The sequence below is a fragment of the Cryptotermes secundus genome, unplaced genomic scaffold (assembly GCF_002891405.2).
Source record: "Cryptotermes secundus unplaced genomic scaffold, Csec_1.0 scaffold374, whole genome shotgun sequence".
Classification (NCBI taxonomy): Eukaryota; Metazoa; Arthropoda; class Insecta; order Blattodea; family Kalotermitidae; genus Cryptotermes; species Cryptotermes secundus.
The window spans coordinates 729623-736133 of NW_019741302.1; positions in this window are offsets into that span (position 1 = coordinate 729623).

Sequence of the window (6511 nt, forward strand, 5' to 3'; positions counted from 1 at the left end):
AAATCAGGTATCATACATATTTCATGGTTGTCTACTACCATTGCTGATTTAATCAAACTTGGGCTCACTCTGTTGTCTATACTAGAACTACTGGTAATAACGTCAATTACACGCTGCAGACATCTCCGAAGTATTTTAAAAAATGTTAACAGAAACCATTAGGATACTATGGTTGTATTTCCTTTATAAAGAATGAAATATTTCACAGTTATTCTAATGTTTTCAGCAATAATTCTTCACTAGGAGGCAAAGTTCTGGAAGTTCACATACATTTTAAAAACGTACTCCTTAAATTACCAGCTCTATCCAGGTATGGTGATGATTCATCAAAGATTACAACTGATGAGACATTTGTAATTATCTCACAAATTTAGTTTTGACTGCATTACTAAGGATCAGGGAATATATCCTTCTTATGTCAAAAACATATACCACACATCAACCCTTGACACTGTTAAATATACCATTTGGAACTGCTAATTAAAACAAGCAGAACCGATGACAAGCATAAACATTTCAAAGCAATGCACATAAATGGCACAGCAGGTGTTCTGAAGAGGCTTCACATGAATGCCACTCTAGTAGCTAAGTCTAATAGGCAATTTCGAGTCTAGCTTTGAATACATAGCTACTCTAGATTAAATTAATGTTGTGCACTTCCAGAATAATGCCAAATGCTGGGAAATAAGTGTGCTAGCAGACAGTGCAGGAAGCACTTGACACAAATTCAGATGACTGTGCTTCTAATTTATTTGCATGGTACTTGAACAAGGAATAATCTTTGTCATATCCATGTATATGTGGTAAAATTGCCCATTTTTATGCCGCCATTGATGAATGACAGTCTAGAGTAGAACTACAACTCCTGGCTCTACACCTTACCATCAAGCCCCATGAGCTACACCTGGAAGAGTCGTAACATATTTTCATTGTTCCAGAGGATCCTGGAACCATCTTCACTTGCACCTCGGCAATGACCTGTGACGCCATAGTATGAGCCCCACTGGGGCTGTTGCTGTTGCTGTGGCTGCTGCTGTTGCTGTTGCTGTTGTTGCTGCTGGGGATTAGCAGCAGTGGGTATGGCTGCCGTGTGGCAACATGCACTACAAACACTGCCACAACTGTCCTTAGTGCTCGCTTGCTGCTGAAGCTGCTGCTGGGTGCTCCAGCCGGTACGTGACGCCGTGTCTCCAGGCGTCGCATTATGCAGGTACTGCGGCTGGACCACCCAGGAGTTGGTGGTGGGGAGAGGGACGGGCGCCTCCTGCGCGTGGCAAGTTCGGCTCCTCTTCACCGCTCCGGTGGATGTGGTGCGCGCCCAGGGCACGGAGCGCCGGACATGAACGTGATGAAGAGAGGTGGCCGCGTGTTCGGGGCCAGGCTCCACTGCTCTAACGGCACCCCCGCCGCGGTGCTTGCTTCCGCCACTAGGTACTGCCGCCAAGGCTGGCTGTTGGTAGTGCGCAGCAGTGGCTGCGGTCATGCCGGCCCACGGCTGTTGTAGGATCCGCTGGTATGACGGCTGTGACGTATGCGGGTGCAAGAAGCCGGGCCGGCATGTTGTACAGACGGGGGCCACAGCCGCCACCCCCACGGCTGGTTGCTTGTTATGTGGAGGAACTGCCGCGGCTGAATGATGACACTGTTGGCAACGACTCGGTGTCCCCTGGTGGCACACAGACCCGTGTTGGCGCTGCTGAATCACCACATCTTTGGTGCTGGTATTATTGTTCAGTTCGCCACCGCCGCCGCCACATGTCGCTGCCAGCAGTTCTAGAAAGACAGAAAACGATACTGAACTCGTGCACTGCCATGACAAACATGCAGAACCAAACAGAAGGTGAGCAGAAGAACAGTAATTTGAAATGTCACATATTACATTCACCTAAGACGAAGTTACCCAACATTTGTTAATTCATGGAAAATAATGTAAGTGCTTTGGAGATGAATATTAATATAACCCGAATCTGATCTGAATTTAAGTTCAGTTTCCATTACTGAATATTTCCAATGATCGTAATTTTGGTCAAAATAATGCTCTAACATGGGGACACAGACACAATTCTCGAGCTGTTGTAGTTGAGTGGCACCGATCCATCGTACCTTAGCGGAATACAGACCCCTACTGTAGCTGCTTCTTCACTGAGTCTTTCGAACTGATACTACTGTCATTTCCTCCGGGGAGTTCCCCTTTCTTTTTGCGTTATTTTACGAGACTGCCAGCATCTAGATCGTCGAAAGGTAGGACTAATGAAGAATGGAGAATTGGAAAGGATTTTGGAGGAAGAAGTCGCAGCCTAATCGTGAAAAAGTCACACATTGTATGCAAACAAGCAAGACTGTTCATCTTAGAGTTCTCAAAGACAACTCTGAAGTGAATTTAGCTTGTTTTGCATACATCACGTGTAGAACGAGCTCAGACCGCATGGAGACTGACTACGGGCTGGATGACCTGCATCCGGTTCCCACCAATGCAAGATTTCTCTTTCCAAAGCGTCCAGACTGGCTCCGGGGCCCATCGAGCCTATTATCCAATATATACCCGGGGCTCTTTCCCCCGGGGTAAAGCGCCAGAGGCTTGAAGCTGACCATCAACTGTATCTAGTGCCGAGGTCAGGAAAATGTGGATCTATACTTCTAGTCCTCTGTATGTCCTTATGGCTTGGTGCTTATCTAATTAAGCACAGGGACTTTACTTACATTACCTATTGTAACTGACAATATTAACGAAAAATATAGAATACAGAATCCACAATCTTACATTTACTTAAGCAATGGCATAATCAGAATCATTATGGAACCCGAGGGTACTTTACGCTGCTCACAAAAGCCCACAATTGTAACTAACCCAATCCACAATTCCAAGTCTTGTTTCTTTAAAATCCACTGTAATATTAAACTTCGATATAGTTGAAAAAGTTAGATAGTTCCGTTCAGTGTGACTGGTTATGATTTTCTTATTTAAATTATTCATGCCCTTAATGAATAATTGAAATAAGAAAATCTTAACCAGTCACACCGAACGGGAACTATTTAACTTTTTCATAATATTAGTGTGACGGAACAGAATGAAACAAATCAAATTCGATATAGTTCTCAAAGTTCACAAAGCGATGTAAATATACTTGTCTTATACCAGTTAACACAAATCGTGTTATTTACTATTATTTGTAAAGTATTTTACTTGAACCTGATCTAACAGCCTGAAACATTCCCTGGTGTTATAATAACATATAACTATTACCATGAGGAGTTCTGTCTTCTGGCATATAACTCCGTGTAATCCGTTGAAAGCCAACAGACGTTTCGGAGAAACATGTTACTTCCATTTTCGGGGGTCGAAGAATAAGCCAAGCAAGGTACATGCGTGAAGCAAGCAGCAAGCAAAGCTCTTCCCAAAGCGAGCTTTTCTTCTCAAGTTTGTGACTAAGAGTTTGTATGCACTCCTCACCTCGCTCTTGCGTGCTACATGCACTTCCCATCTCGCCCTCCTCGATTTGGTCATCCTAATATTATATGGCGAAGCATACGAAGCTCTTTGTTATGTAATTTTCTCCAGCCTTCTCTTACTTCTCTTTTAGACCCAAATATTCTCATCAGCACACCGTTCTCACACACCCTCAGTGTATGTTCCCTTAGGGGGAGACACCAAGTTTTACACCCACGTAAAACAGCAAATAAATTGACTTTCACCGGAATACAAAATTGTTCACAGGTACCGCTGTGAGAAACTTATATCTAGCAAAATACATTACAGTTTTGCATACTGTAAACACTACATGCCTACATTCTTCCAATTAGAAACAGGCGTAATTTCATTTTGGGTTGAAATATAACCGGGTTTGAGTGAGTGACATTTCATAACGTGTAGCCCCCGTCCCCTTCTTCTAAGCATTCACCATAATATCACACGTAAATTTCTCATATACATTTGAGAACACGAAATTCTATTAACTGCCTGCTTCATCTTTCAATGAGGAACTTCCTGATCAGCGGCAATAACAGGAGAGGGTCTGTAACGCAGGCTTGCTCATGAATTAATATTAATGCCGAATTGGAAGATAAGATTCAAATAATGTGTGCATATGTAAAAGGAAACGGTAAGCAATCGCTCGAAAGAAACGTTTATATTGCAGGAAGTCCATTCTCCTAATCAAGTACATATTTAAGAGTCAACATTTAACGAGGCCAAAAATCTACGTATACGATAACACAACTCAAAAAACGAATTGAAATGAACATACATAAAGGCCTTGCATACATTTTGCGCATTTAGGAGAGCTACGTGAGGTACGTACAGCTGTAATTTTGCTCGTATTTCTCTTCCGTCTATAATGCAAAACTTTTTATTTCAGACGACACCAAACTTACATCCACCTCACTAAAATGTCAGTTAAAATGTTCTTAAAATACATTCTACTTCTGTCTAGATGTTTCGACCTCACAGGGCTATCTTCAGGCAACACATTTTGATGGAACCTACTGCACTGTGCTCGCTTATGTCTAAACGAGAAAATATTTCAACTCAAAAAAAAAGTAAAAGGTAAAGCTATTCCTGTAAAAGGCCGTGGAGGCCCATAGGGCTGAGACGTCGAAGCTATCACATTTTCTATACAATCGGCTCATAGATGGCGGTAAGGTTGTCAGCCTTACGCGTCGACCTCTCACCCCAGGAAAATTCCTGGTACTCATTTCTGTTAGAGGCTGCTAGTGCGGCTGCAAGAATTAGGTAAATTGAACAAATCCACCTCATCGGGACTGGAGCCCACGGATTTCCGGTTCGTAGCATAGTGCCTCAACCAACTACGCTACCACGTGTCCCCTTCAATGCAACAGGATGCTGAAATACATATATAGTATAATATATGTACTATTATATAAAGTAAATGTATCCTTTTACTAGCCGGTCACAGTAGCCGCGCGTTCTAATGCATGTCTTCGTTCGCTCGGACGCTGGGATCGTAGGTTCGAATTCCACTCAAGGCATGGATACCTGTGCGTACGTTTACTCAGTGTTTGTGTTGTCCTGTATGTAGGTAGCGGCCTTATGACGGGCTGATCACTCGACCAAGGAGTCCTACCGTGTGTGAAAAAAATGATTAACGACAGAATAAGAGGCCTGGGCCCTGAATGGGCTGGAAGGGCCATTGAAATAATATCCTTCGACTAACAGAATCTACTACATGATATGGCTTCACTTCAGAGAAGACAATAGTTTTCATTGCCCCAAGTCTAGCGGTGTAAACCCAACGACCTGCCACCCGCAAGGTAATAAAGCTTACTGCATGAAGGAGTTTCATTTAACCGACCTGATGGCGCCAGGATACAGCGAATTTGGAACATGCGGTAAAGCTACTCAGCAGAACAAGATCATAGATCATGTCGTTATATTTGGACTACAGACTACGTCCTACCTTGTGCAGGCAACCTTAACGAAGAAAAGTCCCGTGTCAATGTGTTTGAATTTCCCACCGACATACGAATACTGGAAGAACGCTGAAAATACTAGAATCTGGGGACGTTCTAACAATTCCACAAAGTTCTACGTCGCTAACCGACGACGACGCACCCGCGTTCCCACAGCAGATGGAGTACACCTGGGTTTGCTAAAGCTCGTATTACAGCATCTTCAATGTCGAAACAGAATACAGCATGAAAGGTAAAGCCTACTGACTTGTATTCGGGAGGTGAACGGTTAAAATCTCGACCGGAACACCAGATACTGGGAATATCAGCAGTTTCCCTCAGTTCCTCCAGGGGAATTCTGGGTTAGTACCTCAAATTAGGTGACAACCCTATCCTTCCAAATCCTTTCCAATTCACTCTTCGTTACCAAATAATTCCACGCTACATGGTCTCAGCTACTGACAGAGCCGCTAAATAAGCAAAACGAAACGAATACGGATAGTTCTATTAAGTTTGCAAGTTCTTAGTAAGTAACTTAGTTGCACTAAGTTAATGTTGTGAGCACACAAAAAGCATATGGAACAACGGCGAAGTGTAAGAACCCTGCATTTTGATCCAATCTGTAGTTACGGAATGACTAGACGGACGCATTAAAATCCCATCTCACTGATTGACGAGATATACAGTGTTACACACGTGAATAATCAGCTTTCATTACGTGCATGTTTTACTGCAGGTTGGCGTTTGCGGCTCAGTCTACATTCTTTCTCGCCGTAACGTTCTATCCCCAGACGGCAGAGGCGCTCACGTCAGGATGACGACGCAGAAACACGCGCACATTAAGAGTTCACTTGGAATATGTACTCGGTTGGCTGCGCCATAGCTCAAGCGATTAGTGGCTGGCTTCCCAACTGCGGCGGCCCGGGTTCAATCCCGGGTCTGGTAAAGTGGGATTTGTGGTGGACAAAGTGGCGCTGGGGCAGGTTTTCTCCGAGTACTTCGGTTTCCCCTGCCAATCTTCATTCCACCAATTGCTCCACAATCACCCTCACCCATCATCTGGGGCTGGTACAATAGGCCAGAAGTGGCCGCAGTACAAGGGACT